The sequence below is a fragment of the Pleurodeles waltl genome, chromosome 8 (genome assembly GCF_031143425.1).
Source record: "Pleurodeles waltl isolate 20211129_DDA chromosome 8, aPleWal1.hap1.20221129, whole genome shotgun sequence".
Classification (NCBI taxonomy): Eukaryota; Metazoa; Chordata; class Amphibia; order Caudata; family Salamandridae; genus Pleurodeles; species Pleurodeles waltl.
The window spans coordinates 326,042,956-326,061,824 of record NC_090447.1 but is presented as its reverse complement, the minus strand read 5'-3'; the positions used below and the strand labels follow the sequence as shown (position 1 = coordinate 326,061,824).

Genomic DNA, 18,869 nt, shown 5'->3' with positions numbered 1-18,869 from the left:
GTAATTTAGAAGAAGCTAAACCCACACGCCCATAACCTCCTCGTGGTTGTACAAAGCAGATCCCGCCTCACCTCAAGCACGTGGCCGCAGGTCCCGGAGAAAGGGCACTCCCAGGAATATCACGCCTTTCCCTCCGTGAGAGCACCAGTCCCGCGGAGGAGCATGGCCGCCCCAGACACGTGCCGCTCGCAGCTCACGTCTGACTCAGAGGAAGTCGGCCGGCGCTGCATAGCATACTTGGGAGGAGGAGGAAGGGGTGGGTGGTGTGTGGGTGGAGAAGGAGGGCGGCGTGGGGGTGGGAGGAGAAGGAAAGGGGTGGGTGGTGCGTGTGGGTGGGAGACGGGGGAAGGAAGAGCATTACTCAGTGCGCGGCGGGAGAAAGGGGCAGCATGCCGGAGAAATTGTACACGAGTTGGGAGGTGGGCAAACGACGCGCCTCCGCGGAGGCACCAGGAGCCACATTTGGGTGGGTGTTGCCAGCCTTTCTGCGTTCATGCAAGTGCCACTGGCTGATCTCGGGCTCCCGTGGAATGTGGGCTAATAATTTGCAGAACCAGCTCACGATTTAATTAACCACAAACTATGTAAACAGCGGGGCAATGAATGCACGAAAAGTCCCAAACTTCAACGGGTGTGCATAAAAAAATGAGAAGAATGTACAGAAACAGCTACACCAGACCTCTTAAGCTGAACATGAATTAAATCAGAGGGGTCGGGGTAATAATTTGCGTGAATATATATAAGTGCACAAAACAATTACAGGAAACACCCCCATCAGATATTAACTTTATTCCACCACATACCACAAAAATACCACTGTAATTGAAAACATGTGTAAGTCTCACATTGTCTTTACCCATAGCACACGTTAAAAAGCGATTCTTTATCTCGCCTGTCAACAATGAAACATATTATTAGCCAATGCGTTCATTTTTGTGCCCCCGATTTTCAGGCACACTTTACAAACTATTTTATAAGTCTTGTACCTAACGGGCATCAGCACGCAGTGCAGTGTAATTTTCTGGCATCTGCTGCCCTGAGTGTCAGACTCCAAGTTCTTCGGTGCTTACTGCAAGCATCCACAGATCCACGCGATGATGGGGCAATGTCACTATGGCAATAAAAAGTTTTGCCCCCTCCCAGGCACACATACGTGCATGTCACTGGTACCCATGCCCATAAGCAGGCACATGCTCTGGCAACCAGGGATCTTTCCACAACAGCAGTGCCAATATCACAGCGTATCCGGATAACAAAGAGTGGGTAGAAGGGCATTTTCTAGGGCTTTTCTCTACATGCATAGTACAGAAGTATTTTTTTTTTACTCTGCGTATTTTCGACCCACAGATGTACTCGCGTGGCAAGTGGAATCTGAGAGCTGCCTGTGCACCAGGGGTGAGAGAAATACAATCTATCGTCACGTCCCTGTTATGATAGAGAATGGGACTTTCCAGAGGCATACTGTGCCACAGAAGGTTTTCAGTAGCATCATTTGGAAAATCCCAAAATACGAAGGGCCAAAACATATTGAGCTTAAGCCCTAGAGTCTAAGAGCCCATTGCAAGATGGCAAACCCCATAGGAAACGATAAAGGTTGACTTGCTGAACATTTGAGGAAGATTTTCCACCTAGCAGCTTTTCGTAATCCAGAGTCCAGAGTGCGGAAACATGGACACACAGAAACACCACAATCACAAGCTTTCAGTGACCAAATCTCAATGGAATACATCTCAAAGATTAAAAATAAAACTACCTTAACGGAAACAGGGTTAACACTCCAGACACGTGTTATGCACTATTTAATAAATCCATACCACCTCTAAACATCTTTAAATATATCCTTTGCACAGCTTGCACAGGTGAGATAGCTAGAAGCGAATTCAACTAGTTCTTGGAACAAAATTCTCTCTTACCCAAGTCTTACCTAAGATGAAAATCTACATTGGATCTCTCCTCAGAATTAACAATCTCAGTTCACAGGACCCAGCAAGCTACAAACTAATGCCTAATGGCCAGTTCTGAGGAAAAATATTTGAAAGAAAAGTTTTTATTCAACATTTTACATTTATGGCAGAAAATTATGATATCAGATAACAGTCCAGATATAGGCTGAGGTACAGTCAGCTATTACATCCTTTTGGGAGGAAGTAAAAGTCAAAAGTGGGCAAGAACAGAGAGGCTGCCCTATTGCTTACGGCAGCTTATGGTATAAGAAGCTTATGATACTGTCCACCAGCATATACCATTATAAAGACCCCCATCACCTCAGACATGGATTGCCTCGTACCTCAGAGACAAACTGTGGTATGCCCACCACTGTTCACTTCAGCTCCACACACCCAGCAGTGTGGCTTTTTTATTTTTTATAATAGACTTTATTCCCAAACCCTGCTGCACACAGACTTTGGCAGCCTGGGGTCAGGTCCCACACACAAACTACCCCCAATGCACATTTCCAGGCGCTGCGAATGGCTCTGCCCCTCTCTGGGTCTCTGCCCCACACCCCTCTGTCATGCTCTCTTTTTCCTTTTTAACCCTTTGCAAAAGTCATAAATCGTACCAGATGTGTGATTTTTTTTCTCCACAAAATGGCATACAAATCTACTACCTCAAATGGTGCTTGCACAATTGCAATCACGTTTTTACTGGCAAAACAAGCTTTTTTCTCTGGTTTTTGCTGGTGTGGAAATAGAGAATGCCACTTCTCTGGGTCCCTCTCAGAACTCTTCTGAGACTAGAAACATAGTGATCCTCTCATCCCAGATTGCTGTGCATTTTTTCCACACAGTGCTATGCTGGCAAACTGCAGGGATATATAAACGTGTTAAATCTTTTCAATTCCGCCTGGCAATTTTTTTGAATAATTTTTTCTAAAAAACTATCAGGTTTACACCAAAACAATGAAGGCATGCTTTTGGAGTAAAGCTCTACTTCCATGCCAAGTCTGATGTAAATACCTATAGTGGCTATAGCTGCAAGTAAAATGTCCTATGGGAGCTAAAATGGGGAAGCACATATTTGTTTACCCCACCCTTTAACTTTTTCCTCCCTGCCTGAAATGGTATTCAAGACGATAGCTGTTAACGCCAAGCAATTGCTTAATTTTCTGTGGCTCCTTCCATGGGGTCAAAGTTATAGGCAAATAAACAAATACCCTTTCAATGGAAATTGCATCTGCCTGAAACATAAATACACTGTGGCAAGTGCCACTATGTATATATAGTCCAAAGGTTAAAATAATATATTTATGTGCAAATATCAGTTAAAACATACCATTTTAAATGAGCAAAACCACTGAAATTCACCAGTTATGGTTATCTCATGAAACTATAACTCGTGTCCGAAAGTAACTATAACGCCCTCCAAGCTATGTACAGAGTTCATCAATCTCATTTCAGACGTTGCAGTGATGTTATCAATGTCACAGAACATGTCATGAGTGATGTAATATGGGAGGCAATTAGCAGCTCAGCGCCTTACGATCTGTTGGCTCCACAGACCCCATGCCGCATGAAATATACAATGTTTTAGCATTCTTTTCTCAAAAACTACTGAACACACTTATACCAAATCACAAAAAAGCACACTTTCTGAACCAAGGTCTAGCTTTTTGCCAAAGTTGGTATAATTCATTCAGCAGTTTTGCAGTATCCCTGTTAAATTTTTATATGCAAAAATGAATGGGGGAAAATGTGTTTTGGGATTTCCCCCTTTCTCGGACCCCGCTTGAGGGATCAACTAGAAACCTTCTACGAAGGAGCTGAGGTGGATGAGATTTTTTTATGGAAAGTTTCATGAAGAGTTGTCAAATGAGTCAAAGTTATAAGCAAACCAAAAAATGCTTTTCCTATGGAAACATAGTCCTAACTATAGGTTATACATATATATTTTTGTTTTGCTGATATATTTGGAGCCGTTTGATAAATCCTCACAAAACTTGAAAAAAATAAGTTTACCCACCTGAGCTCCTTCCTGGAAAGTTTCAGGGTTATCAGGGAGAAGAGAAAAAGGGGATGAGGTCCCAAAACGTCGTTCTCCAATGCTAATTAGCATAGGAAATTTTGGGAAGCAATACATAAAAAAAGCATAGGCAAAGCCAATAGGTCTCACCTATACAAGAGGTATTGTCTTTGGCACTGTGTTTTACCATGTTGTACACCAGTGTGGCTGCTGTTCAGCATGGCTAAATGTTAGTGGCGTGGGCTGTCAGAGTAGGATGGGGGAGTTGAGTGTTGTAGAGTGAATTTGTTTGCGTGCCGTTGAGTAGAGTAGGAGCAGTAAACTGGCTGAGCTGAGTAGAGAAGAGCAGAGGAGAGTAGAGTTCAGTGGCTCAGTGGCAGAAAGTGTTATGGACTGGGGTGGGGTGGAACAGGGTGGAGTGGGTTGGAGTGAATTGAGGCAATGGGGTGGATTGTATTTGGATAGGGTGGATTGAAACAGGGTGAGGTGGATTGAATTGGGGTGAATTTGAGTGGGGTGGATTAGACTGCATTGGGGGTGGTTTGGATTCGAGTGATAGGGCTGGGGAGCATTGGATTGGGGTGAGGTGGATCGGATTGGAGTGGGGTGGATTGGAGTGGGGTAGGCTTAATGATTGGAGTGGGGTGGACAAACTCGGATGGTTTGTGGTGGATTGTACTCGGATAGAGTGAGGTGGATTGGAGTAGAGTGTGGTGAAATAGAGTGAGTGGGTGGATTGGGGTGGGTTGGATTGGAGTAGGGTGAATTGAAATGGGGTGGGTAGACTGGAGTGGGATGTGGTGGGATACAGTGGGATGGACTGGGTTGGAGTGGGATAGTTTTGATTGGAGTAAGGTGTTTTGGGGTGGTTTGGAGTGTGGTGGATTGCATTGAGGTGGGGTGGATGGATTGGATTGGGTAGACTGGAATGGGTGGTGTATTTGGAGTGGGATGGGGTGGCTTGTAGTGGAGTGGATTGGATTGGTGTGGGGTGGATTGGATTGTGTGGGTTGTATTGGATTGGGGTGGAGGGCATTGAAACTGGGTGGGGCGGATTGGGGTGGGGTGAATGGAGGGGGTGTACTGGAGTAGGGTGGGGTAGATTGGGGTGGGGTGGATTCAGGCATTGGGTTGGATTGGGGTGGATTGTAGTGTATTGGATTCCATTGAGGTAGAGTGAACTGGATTGGTGTGGGGTGAATTGGATCAGACTGGGATGGATCGGAGTGGGGTAGGTCGGACTGGGGTGGATCAGACTAGATTGGATTGGAGTGAGTGGGATTGGATTGAGTGAGGTGGATTGGATTGAGTGGGGTGGATTGAGTGGGGGGAATGGGTTGAGTGGGGTGGTTTGGGGTGTGGTGGACTGGATAGGTTTGAGTGTGGTGGTATGGGGTGGATTGGATAGGGGTGGGATGGGGTGGATTGGAGTTGGGTATGGGGGAGTGGACTGTGGTGGATTGGAGTGTGGTGGATTGGCGTGGGGTAGACTGGAGTGTTGGGGGTGGATTGGAGGGTGCTCGGACAAAATATTGTTTTAAAAATATCGAGTTATAGAAATGTTGAGTTTTAAATATCGTGACACAGAAATATAATGAGCAAAAATATCAGTGACAAAAATATCTGTGTTTTAAGGTTAGAAATATTGATTTTTAAGTTTCTTTATGTGTTTATATAACATTTAAATTGTCTATATTTTACATTGTTTGTATAATTATTGTTCATGTTTTTAAATATAGTTTGCAATTTTAAGTTATCTATATATTTTATTTAATTGTAAAATAGTAATTTATACTGTTGTAGACGGTTGTGAGGTTTGTAGGGGTAGGTTGGGAAGTTAATTATGTATAATTATTTCATATATTTGTTAATTGTTATTAATTATTTATTTGATTACTAAGTGTCTAAATTGTGCAAATAATATTTTTTAAGTTATATGTTAGGTGCAGGTTGATGGGTTTGTAGGGATATAGGGTGGGAACTCAATTACATAATAAATAATAAAAGAATTATTCATAAATTACTAATTAATTGTTAATTATGTAAATTGTGTAATTATACATTTTTAATTTACATTTTAGGTGTGGGTTGCTGGGTTTGTAGAGGTGTAGGATGGGAAGTTAATTAAATAATTAATTATATTTTATAATTAACGTACAAGTAATTATGTAAATTGTGTAATTATTATACTTTTTAAATTTAGCTATAAGTTTCATGTGCTACTATAGTGTGGGAATTTTTTGAAATAATTATTAAATGACATTTTTTCTTATATTAATTATTTAAAGAACAATAATTATTTGAATTGTTTAATTTACTTTTAAATGTATCTATTTAATTTTATGTTAATCGTTTTATAATTTTAAGAACTTAGTACTTGTATTAAAATAAGGTATGTGTTTGAAGTGAAGATCTTTCCCTACTGTTGCATTGACTGGAGTGGGAATAGTAAATTGTACCCCTCCTAAGTCTGTTTTCCCTACTGTTGCACTGACTGGAGTGGGGATAGTAAATTTTACCCCTCCTGAGTCCAGCGCTTTCTCTACTGTTGCACCGAATGAAGTGGGAATAGTAAAGTTTACCCCACTTGAGTCCAACGCTTTTCCTACTGTTGTACTGACTGGAGTGGGAATAAAAATATTACCCCTCCTGAGTCCACTTTCTCTACTGTTACACAGACTGGACTGGGAATAGTAAATGTTACCCCTCCACAGTCCAACACTTTCCTTACTGTTGCACTGACTGGAGTGGTAATAGCGGTAATAGTACATTTTACTCCTCCTCAGTACAGCACTTTCCCAACTGTTGCGCCAACTAGAGTTCGAATAGTACATTTTACCCCTCCTGAGTCCAGTACTTTCCCTACTGTTGCACAAGCTGCTTTGGGAATAGTAAATGTTACCCTCCTGAGTCCAACTCTTTCCCTACTATTGCACTGACTGGAGTGGAAATAGTAAATTTTACTTCTCCTGAGTTCAACACTTTTGTTACTGTTGCACAGCCTGGAGTGGGAATAATACATTTTACCCCTCTTTAGTCCAATGCTTTCCCTACTTTTGCACTGAATGGAGTGGGAATAGTATATTTTACCCCTCCTGAGTCCAACCCTTTCCCTACTGTTGCACAAAGTGGAGTGGGAATGGCATTTGTATTATTTTATAATTACATTGTTTTGTTTATATTGTTTCAAAAATCATTATTATGTTTTTGGGTATTTTAAATTATATTTGTTTTAGTTAGTAATTTTTGTAATGTATTATATATTTTTAATAACATTTATTTTTTATATTGTTTATTTTTATATGTAAATAAATTCTACATTTTTTCCAGTTTGTTACAGTTTTAATGTAGTGTGTGTGTGTGTGTGTATATATATATAAATAAATATAGTAAATTGAAAAAACTGTAAAATATAAAATAATTAAAAATATAATTTTACTAGTACTTTTGAGTTATATATGTGCAAACAAACATGCACAAACACATATGTGTGTGTTTATTTAAATAAATATGTATTTATATATAGTTTATTTTATAAATATATTGAATTTACATTAAATTGCTGTTAATATATTTAATGTTAACTATTTTTAACTGTATATATTTTAAATCACAATATTTTTGCATATTTTATTTTTATATTAGTGTCAAACGATATTTTTTTCCGATATTTTGGTCATTTCAATTATAGGTATAGGATAACAATATTTTTGAGTTTGATATTTTTGTCTCGTTATTTTGTGTCACAATATTTAGGGTTTCGATATTCTGTCAGTGAACCAGATTGGTGGGGTGGATTGTTTGGAGAGGGGTGGAGTAGATTGGAGTGTGGTAGATTAAGATGGTTTGGAGTAGGGTGGGTTGGACTGGAGTAGGGAGGTTTGATTTAGAGTGGATTGGACTGAAGTGGGGTGGTATTAGGTGGATTGTATTGGAGTGGGATGTTTGGGGTAGTGTGGGTGGATTGGATAGAGGTGGAGTTGTTTAGAGTGGGTGGATTGGGATGGGTTGGATTGGATTGGGGTGGGATGGGATGGGTTGGACTGGAGTGGGGTGGATTGGACTGGACTGGGTGGATTAGACTGGAGTGGATCAGGGGGGGGGATGGATTGTACTCGGGTGAGGTGTATTGGAATGGAGTGGGTTAGACTGGACTGGGCTGGATTGGATTGGTGTGGGCTGGACTGGATTGTAGTGTGGTGGATTGAAGTGGGGTGAATTGGGATGGAGTGGGGTGGATTGGGTTGGGGTGGGGTGAGGTGAGGTGGATTGGATTGGAGTTGGGCAGATTTGTTTTGATTAAAGTGGGGCAGACTGTAGTGGGGCAGGTTGAATTGGATTGGAGTGGACAAGTTGTTTTGGATTGAAGTGGGGCAGATTCTTTTGAATTGGAGTGGGGCAGATTGTTTTGGATTGGAGTGGGGCACATTTTTATGGATTGGAGTGGGGCAGATTGGAGTAGAGGGGACTGGAGTGGGACAGATTGGGTGGGACTGGAGTGGGGCAGGTTGTATTAGGGTGGATTGAAGTGGGGTATATTGGATTGGAGTGGGGTGGATTGTGTTGGTGTGGGGTGGATTGGATGGGAGTGGGGTGAATTGGAGTGGGGTGAGTTGGAATGCAGTGGGGCAGAGTGGATTGGGGTGAGTTGGACTGGATAGGAGTGGGGCATATTGTTTTGGATTGGAGTGGGGCATATTGTTTTGTAGTGGTGCGGATTGTTTTGGATTGGAGTGAGGCGAATTGGTGTGGGCCAGATTAGATTGGAATGGGTTGGGAGGACCGCAGTGAGGTGGGTTGGGGGATTGGATTGGGGTGAGTGGTTTGAATTGAAATAAGGTGGATTGGTGTGGGATAAGGGAGGTGGATGGTAGTGGTGCGAATTGGAGTCAGGTGGATTGGGGCGTACTGCACTATTATGTGTTAAAGCATCATTTCGGAAATTACACATAATAAAGACATTTTTTTGCCTTGTAATATTTAGAACAAGGTAAATGTCATCTTTTGGGAAAAGCACCCACGAGCAAAAACAAAAGAAAATATGATTGCAAAGTGAGAAAAGACAACTTTGCAAAATAAAAGAAAGTTAAGCTTTACAAAATAAAACTTTGCAATGTTGTTTGTCCTGCTGGGCACATTTTTGCCAGTCACAAGCCTTCTGTTTGTAAGGCCTTAGAAGTTCGAAAGAACAACATAGTACCTCAATCACATTGGTAGTAGCCGACTGGCAATCTATCGTCACGTCCCTGTTATGATAGAGAATGGGACTTTCCAGAGGCATACTGTGCCACAGAAGGTTTTCAGTAGCATCATTTGGAAAATCCCAAAATACGAAGGGCCAAAACATATTGAGCTTAAGCCCTAGAGTCTAAGAGCCCATTGCAAGATGGCAAACCCCATAGGAAACGATAAAGGTTGACTTGCTGAACATTTGAGGAAGATTTTCCACCTAGCAGCTTTTCGTAATCCAGAGTGCGGAAACATGGACACACAGAAACACCACAATCACAAGCTTTCAGTGACCAAATCTCAATGGAATACATCTCAAAGATTAAAAATAAAACTACCTTAACGGAAACAGGGTTAACACTCCAGACACGTGTTATGCACCATTTAATAAATCCATACCACCTCTAAACATCTTTAAATATATCCTTTGCACAGCTTGCACAGGTGAGATAGCTATAAGCGAATTCAACTAGTTCTTGGAACAAAATTCTCTCTTACCCAAGTCTTACCTACATTGAAAATCTACATTGGATCTCTCCTCAGAATTAACAATCTCAGTTCACAGGACCCAGCAAGCCACAGACTAATGCCTAATGGCCAGTTCTGAGGAAAAATATTTGAAAGAAAAGTTTTTATTCAACATTTTACATTTATGGCAGAAAATTATGATGTCAGATAACAGTCCAGATATAGGCTGAGGTACAGTCATCCATTATATCCTTTTGGGAGGAAGTAAAAGTCAAAAGTGGGCAAGAACAGAGAGGCTGCCCTATTGCTTCCGGCAGCTTATGGTATAAGAAACTTATGATACTGTCCACCAGCATATACCATTATAAAGACCCCCATCACCTCAGACATGGATTGCCTCTTACCTCAGAGACAAACTGTGGTATGCCCACCACTGTTCACTTCAGCTCCACACACCCAGCAGTGTGGCTTTTTTATTTTTTATAATAGACTTTATTCCCAAACCCTGCTGCACACAGACTTTGGCAGCCTGGGGTCAGGTCCCACACACAAACTACCCCCAATGCACATTTCCAGGCGCTGCGAATGGCTCTGCCCCTCTCTGGGTCTCTGCCCCACACCCCTCTGTCATGCTCTCTTTTTCCTTTTTAACCCTTTGCAAAAGTCATAAATCGTACCAGATGTGTGATTTTTTTTCTCCACAAAATGGCATACAAATCTACTACCTCAAATGGTGCTTGCACAATTGCAATCACGTTTTGACTGGCAAAACAAGCTTTTTTCTCTGGTTTTTGCTGGTGTGGAAATAGAGAATGCCACTTCTCTGGGTCCCTCTCAGAACTCTTCTGAGACTAGAAACATAGTGATCCTCTCATCCCAGATTGCTGTGCATTTTTTCCACACAGTGCTATGCTGGCAAACTGCAGGGATATATAAACGTGTTAAATCTTTTCAAGTCCGCCTGGCAATTTTTTTGAATAATTTTTTCTAAAAAACTATCAGGTTTACACCAAAACAATGAAGGCATGCTTTTGGAGTAAAGCTCTACTTCCATGCCAAGTCTGATGTAAATACCTATAGTGGCTATAGCTGCAAGTAAAATGTCCTATGGGAGCTAAAATGGGGAAGCACATATTTGTTTACCCCACCCTTTAACTTTTTCCTCCCTGCCTGAAATGGTATTCAAGACGATAGCTGTTAACGCCAAGCAATTGCTTAATTTTCTGTGGCTCCTTCCATGGGGTCAAAGTTATAGGCAAATAAACAAATACCCTTTCAATGGAAAGTGCATCTGCCTGAATCATAAATACACCGTGGCAAGTGCCACTATGTATATATAGTCCAAAGGTTAAAATAATATATTTATGTGCAAATATCAGTTAAAACATACCATTTTAAATGAGCAAAACCACTGACATTCACCAGTTATGGTTATCTCATGAAACAATAACTCATGTCCGAAAGTAACTATAACGCCCTCCAAGCTATGTACAGAGTTCATCAATCTCATTTCAGACTTTGCAGTGATGTTATCAATGTCACAGAACATGTCATGAGTGATGTAATATGGGAGGCAATTAGCAGCTCAGCGCCTTACGATCTGTTGGCTCCACAGACCCCATGCCGCATGAAATATACAATGTTTTAGCATTCTTTTCTCAAAAACTACTGAACACACTTATACCAAATCACAAAAAAGCACACTTTTTGAACCAAGGTCTAGCTTTTTGCCAAAGTTGGTATAATTCATTCAGCAGTTTTTGCAGTATCCCTGTTAAATTTTTATATGCAAAAATGAATGGGGGAAAATGTGTTTTGGGATTTCCCCCTTTCTCGGACCCCGCTTGAGGGATCAACTAGAAACCTTCTACGAAGGAGCTGAGGTGGATAAGATTTTTTTATTGAAAGTTTCATGAAGAGTTGTCAAATGAGTCAAAGTTATAAGCAAACCAAAAAATGCTTTTCCTATAGAAACATAGTCCTAACAATAGGTTATACATATATATTTTTGTTTTGCTGATATATTTGGAGCCGTTTGATAAATCCTCACAAAACTTGAAAAAAATAAGTTTACCCACCTGAGCTCCTTCCTGGAAAGTTTCAGGGTTATCAGGGAGAAGAGAAAAAGGGGATGAGGTCCCAAAACGTCGTTCTCCAATGCTAATTAGCATAGGAAATTTTGGGAAGCAATACATAAAAAAAGCATAGGCAAAGCCAATAGGTCTCACCTATACAAGAGGTATTGTCTTTGGCACTGTGTTTTACCATGTTGTACACCAGTGTGGCTGCTGTTCAGCATGGCTAAATGTTAGTGGCGTGGGCTGTCAGAGTAGGATGGGGGAGTTGAGTGTTGTAGAGTGAATTTGTTTGCGTGCCGTTGAGTAGAGTAGGAGCAGTAAACTGGCTGAGCTGAGTAGAGAAGAGCAGAGGAGAGTAGAGTTCAGTGGCTCAGTGGCAGAGAGTGTTATGGACTGGGGTGGGGTGGAACAGGGTGGAGTGGGTTGGAGTGAATTGAGGCAGTGGGGTGGATTGTATTTGGATAGGGTGGATTGAAACAGGGTGAGGTGGATTGAATTGGGGTGAATTTGAGTGGGGTGGATTAGACTGCATTGGGGGTGGTTTGGATTCGAGTGATAGGGCTGGGGAGCATTGGATTGGGGTGAGGTGGATCGGATTGGAGTGGGGTGGATTGGAGTGGGGTAGGCTTAATGATTGGAGTGGGGTGGACAAACTCGGATGGTTTGTGGTGGATTGGACTCGGATAGAGTGAGGTGGATTAGAGAAGAGTGTGGTGAAATAGAGTGAGTGGGTGGATTGGGGTGGATTGGATTGGAGTAGGGTGAATTGAAATGGGGTGGGTAGACTGGAGTGGGATGTGGTGGGATACAGTGGGATGGACTGGGTTGGAGTGGGATAGTTTTGATTGGAGTAAGGTGTTTTGGGGTGGTTTGGAGTGTGGTGGATTGCATTGAGGTGGGGTGGATGGATTGGATTGGGTAGACTGGAATGGGTGGTGTATTTGGAGTGGGATGGGGTGGCTTGTAGTGGAGTGGTTTGGATTGGTGTGGGGTGGATTGGATTGTGTGGGTTGTATTGGATTGGGGTGGAGGGCATTGAAACTGGGTGGGGCGGATTGGGGTGGGGTGAATGGAGGGGGTGTACTGGAGTAGGGTGGGGTAGATTGGGGTGGGGTGGATTCAGGCATTGGGTTGGATTGGGGTGGAGTGTAGTGCATTGGATTCCATTGAGGTAGAGTGAACTGGATTGGTGTGGGGTGAATTGGATCAGACTGGGATGGATCGGAGTGGGGTAGGTCGGACTGGGGTGGATCAGACTAGATTGGATTGGAGTGAGTGGGATTGGATTGAGGGAGGTGGATTGGATTGAGTGGGGTGGATTGAGTGGGGGGAATGGATTGAGTGGGGTGGTTTGGGGTGTGGTGGACTGGATAGGTTTGAGTGTGGTGGTATGGGGTGGATTGGATAGGGATGGGATGGGGTGGATTGGAGTTGGGTATGGGGGAGTGGACTGTGGTGGATTGGAGTGTGGTGGATTGGCGTGGGGTAGACTGGAGTGGTGGGGGTGGATTGGAGGGTGCTCAGACAAAATATTGTTTTAAAAATATCGAGTTACAGAAATGTTGAGTTTTAAATATCGTGACACAGAAATATAATGAGCAAAAATATCAGTGACAAAAATGTCTGTGTTTTAAGGTTAGGAATATTGATTTTTAAGTTTCTTTATGTGTTTATATAACATTTTAATTGTCAATATTTTACATTGTATAATTATTGTTCATGTTTTTAAATATAGTTTGCACTTTTAAGTTATTTATATTTTTGATTTAATTGTAAAATAGTAATTTATACTGTTGTAGACGGTTGTGAGGTTTGTAGGGGTAGGTTGGGAAGTTAATTGTGTATAATTATTTCATATATTTGTTAATTGTTATTAATTATTTATTTGATTACTACGTGTGTAAATTGTGCAAATAATATTTTTTAAGTTATATGTTAGGTGCAGGTTGATGGGTTTGTAGGGATATAGGGTGGGAACTCATTTACATAATAAATAATAAAAGAATTATTCATAAATTACTAATTAATTGTTAATTATGTAAATTGTGTAATTATACATTTTTAATTTACATTTTAGGTGTGGGTTGCTGGGTTTGTAGAGGTATAGGATGGGAAGTTAATTAAATAATTAATTATATGTTATAATTAACGTACAAGTAATTATGTAAATTGTGTAATTATTATACTTTTTAAATTTAGCTATAAGTTTCATGTGCTACTATAGTGTGGGAATTTTTTGAAATAATTATTAAATAACATTTTTTCTTATATTAATTATTTAAAGAACAATAATTATTTGAATTGTTTAATTTACTTTTAAATGTATATATTTAATTTTATGTTAATCGTTTTATAATTTTAAGAACTTAGTACTTGTATTAAAATAAGGTATGTGTTTGAAGTGAAGATCTTTCCCTACTGTTGCATTGACTGGAGTGGGAATAGTAAATTGTACCCCTCCTAAGTCTGTTTTCCCTACTGTTGCACTGACTGGAGTGGGGATAGTAAATTTTACCCCTCCTGAGTCCAGCGCTTTCTCTACTGTTGCACCGAATGAAGTGGGAATAGTAAAGTTTACCCCACTTGAGTCCAACGCTTTTCCTACTGTTGTACTGACTGGAGTGGGAATAAAAATATTACCCCTCCTGAGTCCACTTTCTCTACTGTTACACAGACTGGACTGGGAATAGTAAATGTTACCCCTCCACAGTCCAACACTTTCCTTACTGTTGCACTGACTGGAATGGTAATAGCGGTAATAGTACATTTTACTCCTCCTCAGTACAGCACTTTCCCAACTGTTGCGCCAACTAGAGTTCGAATAGTACATTTTACCCCTCCTGAGTCCAGTACTTTCCCTACTGTTGCACAGGCTGGTTTGGGAATAGCAAATGTTACCCTCCTGAGTCCAACTCTTTCCCTACTATTGCACTGACTGGAGTGGAAATAGTGAATTTTACTTCTCCTGAGTTCAACACCTTTGTTACTGTTGCACAGCCTGGAGTGGGAATAGTACATTTTACCCCTCTTTAGTCCAATGCTTTCCCTACTTTTGCACTGAATTGAGTGGGAATAGTATATTTTACCCCTCCTGAGTCCAACCCTTTCCCTACTGTTGCACAAAGTGGAGTGGGAATGGCATTTGTATTATTTTATAATGACATTGTTTTGTTTATATTGTTTCAAAAATCATTATTATGTTTTTGGGTATTTTAAATTATATTTGTTTTAGTTAGTAATTTTTGTAATGTATTATATATTTTTAATACAATTTATTTTTTATATTGTTTATTTTTATATGTAAATAAATTCTAAATTTTTTCCAGTTTGTTACAGTTTTAATGTAGTGTGTGTGTATATATATAAATAAATATATTAAATTGAAAAAACTGTAAAATATAAAATAATTAAAATTATTATTTTACTACTACTTTTGAATTATATATGTGCAAACAAACATGCACAAGCACATATGTGTGTGTTTATTTAAATAAATATGTATTTATATATAGTTTATTTTATAAATATATCGAATTTACATTAAATTGCTGTTAATATATTTAATGTTAACTATTTTTAACTGTATATATTTTAAATCACAATATTTTTGCATATTTTATTTTTATATTAGTGTCAAACGATATTTTTTTCCGATATTTTGGTCATTTCAATTATAGGTATAGGATAACAATATTTTTGAGTTTGATATTTTTGTCTCGTTATTTTGTGTCACAATATTTAGGGTTTCGATATTCTGTCAGTGAACCAGATTGGTGGGGTGGATTGTTTGGAGAGGGGTGGAGTGGATTGGAGTGTGGTAGATTAAGATGGTTTGGAGTAGGGTGGGTTGGACTGGAGTAGGGAGGTTTGATTTAGAGTGGATTGGACTGAAGTGGGGTGGTATTAGGTGGATTGTATTGGAGTGGGATGTTTGGGGTAGAGTGGGTGGATTGGATAGAGGTGGAGTTGTTTAGAGTGGGTGGATTGGGATGGGTTGGATTGGATTGGGGTGGGATGGGATGGGTTGGACTGGAGTAGGATGGGATGGGGAGGATTGAATTGGACTGGAGTGGGGTGGATTGGACTGGACTGGGTGGATTAGACTGGAGTGGATCCGGAGGGGTGGGATGAATTGTACTGGGGTGAGGTGCATTGGAATGGAGTGGGTTAGACTGGACTGGGCTGGATTGGATTGGTGTGGGCTGGACTGGATTGTAGTGTGGTGGATTGAAATGGGGTGAATTGGGATGGAGTGGGGTGGATTGGGTTGGGGTGGGGTGAGGTGAGGTGGATTGGATTGGAGTTGGGCAGATTTGTTTTGATTAAAGTGGGGCAGACTGTAGTGGGGCAGGTTGAATTGGATTGGAGTGGACAAGTTGTTTTGGATTGAAGTGGGGCAGATTCTTTTGAATTGGAGTGGGGCAGATTGTTTTGGATTGGAGTGGGGCACATTTTTATGGATTGGAGTGGGGCAGATTGGAGTAGAGGGGACTGGAGTGGGACAGATTGGGTGGGACTGGAGTGGGGAAGGTTGTATTAGGGTGGATTGAAGTGGGGTATATTGGATTGGAGTGGGGTGGATTGTGTTGGTGTGGGGTGGATTGGATGGGAGTGGGGTGAATTGGAGTGGGGTGAGTTGGAATGCAGTGGGGCAGAGTGGATTGGGGTGAGTTGGACTGGATTGGAGTGGGGCATATTGTTTTGTAGTGGTGCGGATTGTTTTGGATTGGAGTGAGGCGAATTGGTGTGGGACAGATTAGATTGGAATGGGTTGGGAGGACTGCAGTGAGGTGGGTTGGGGGATTGGATTGGGGTGAGTGGTTTGAATTGAAATAAGGTGGATTGGTGTGGGATAAGGGAGGTGGATGGTAGTGGTGCGAATTGGAGTCAGGTGGATTGGGGCGTACTGCACTATTATGTGTTAAAGCATAATTTCGGAAATTACACATAATAAAGACATTTTTTTGCCTTGTAATATTTAGAACAAGGTAAATGTCATCTTTTGGGAAAAGCACCCACGAGCAAAAACAAAAGAAAATATGATTGCAAAGTGAGAAAAGACAACTTTGCAAAATAAAAAGAAAGTTAAGCTTTACAAAATAAAACTTTGCAATGTTGTTTGTCCTGCTGGGCACATTTTTGCCAGTCACAAGCCTTCTGTTTGTAAGGCCTTAGAAGTTAGAAAGAACAACATAGTACCTCAATCACATTGGTAGTAGCCGACTGGCACTGATCAAGTTGAATCAATCACTGCTTGGTACCACCTCCACACAGAGGAACGTAAATTATGTTTTACTTGCAGTGACGAATTACAAGGCTGTAAAGAAAAGTGCCATGCTAGCAAACAAATGGTAAGGGACAGGCGGGCTCCAAGCCCTTTACTGTACACAACAGAGTCTTGCAAGTGAGCGCATGCATTCGCAGGTTCGACCCTAAAACTGGATTGAAGAAATTACACTAAATTTGGCACAAAGATATAACTTTACTAGGAAAGCATAGCTTTCATTATTTAGTGTGAATCAATTGTGTTGTTTTAAGAAAATTAGTTTTTACAGAGATACTCAGCATGGGCTTCAAAGGATTAAAAAAATAAGTATTTCTGGACAGTAGGTTTTAATATTCGCTCAACATAACCCCTGTGATGACAGTCAAAGCTACCTCTTTAGGCAGACCTATGATCAGTTGGACCAAGCTATGCCTGTGACCCACTATGACCTTTTGGACGTATTTATGACATCCCTATCCTGGGGGTGGAGGCTAGGAAAGAGGAGGGCGGGCAGATTGGAGATAATTGCTGTGTATTTACTACTTGCGAAACACTGTATCCAAAAGAGGAAACCTTGTTTCACTAATGGCACTCTTGTTAAAGCAGAAATCTCAGCTATATTTTAGTCATACCAGACTAGATAGCGTAAGTCATCCTATAGGTTGATGAACCGAACTGAATCTGCTTTAAAGAAAACTTCATAGGCATCAAACTAAATGATACTAAACAATACACTACACATCATTATAAACACACCATGATCGATGTGACCATTAATAACCACACCAGTTCATTAAGAAGTTAAAATGTTTATTTCCCTATGTTAACAATGCTAAAGTCATGAATATTATTCTCAAACTCAATTGATACATGTAAAGAAACAATAAAGGCTGATTAAGTTGACAAATGAACCGAAGCTTAAACAAAGCAGTAAGAATTATTAACCCCTAGGGTACCTTGGACGAGGTGATCTCGTCCAAGGCACCGGTTCCCAGGTGCCTTGGACGAGATCACCTCGTCCTGCACCCAGGAACTGGGGAGAGCGCTAGCGGTCCCCCCATGTGCTCAACATCCACCCCCCCCAAGGCAGGGATGGAAGGGGAAGCCCTTTCCCTTCCACCCCTTCCACCTCTGACCCCTTCCACCCTCCCATGCGATCGAAAGAGAAATGCAAAGCATCACGTGGGGGAGGCCCGGAGAGGCTTCAAAGGGAGGGAAAGGAATTTCCTTCCCTTTGAAGTCTCTCTAAGCGTTTAAAAAGCCGGATTGCAAAGCAAACCGGCTTCTGAAACGCCCACTAGACACCAGGGATTTTCTTTGTTTTTTCAAATTGGTATAAGGGAGCAACCCCTTGGGCAAGGGTTGCTCCCAGGGGGGGCATTTTTTTGGAAGGCCTTTTCTGCCGCCCTATTATTAGGCCGATCTGCCCCCAGGGGGGACAGAAACCTCTAGGCACCAGGGATCATTTTTTTTTTGTTGAGTTTTTGGAGGTGGGGAGCGACCCCTTAGGCAAGGGTCGCTCCCCTAGGAGGCAAATTATATTTAGGCCATTTCTGCCCCCCTTGGAGGCAGATTGGCCTATTTTTATGAGGCCAATCTGCCCCCAAGGGGGACAGAAACCACTGGACACCAGGGAGTTTTTTTGGTTTTGGTTTTACCGATGGGTAGCGACCCATTGGACAAGGGTCGCTCCCCTGGAGGGGAAAATTGTATTTAGGCCATTTTTTTTTGCGCCAATGTCACGCAGGGGGAGCGACCCCGTAGGCAATGGTCGCTCCCAGGGGGGGGTTGAGGGGTCAAATTTATTTTAGGCCATTTCTGCCCCCCCCGGGGGCAGATCGGCCTATTGCTATTAGGCCGATCTGCCC

At 41.4% G+C, this 18,869-nt stretch overlaps 1 long non-coding RNA gene across 1 annotated transcript in view; it reads left to right on the top strand.

Moving 5' to 3' along the window:
• The first annotated feature begins 377 nt into the window (after positions 1–377).
• Positions 378–18,869, top strand: part of LOC138249934 (uncharacterized) — a 108,619-nt gene continuing 90,127 nt past the window's right edge. Inside the window, exon 1 of the long non-coding RNA XR_011194863.1 lies at positions 378–466. This is a non-coding gene — a long non-coding RNA (uncharacterized lncRNA). The remainder of the gene's footprint in view (positions 467–18,869) is intronic.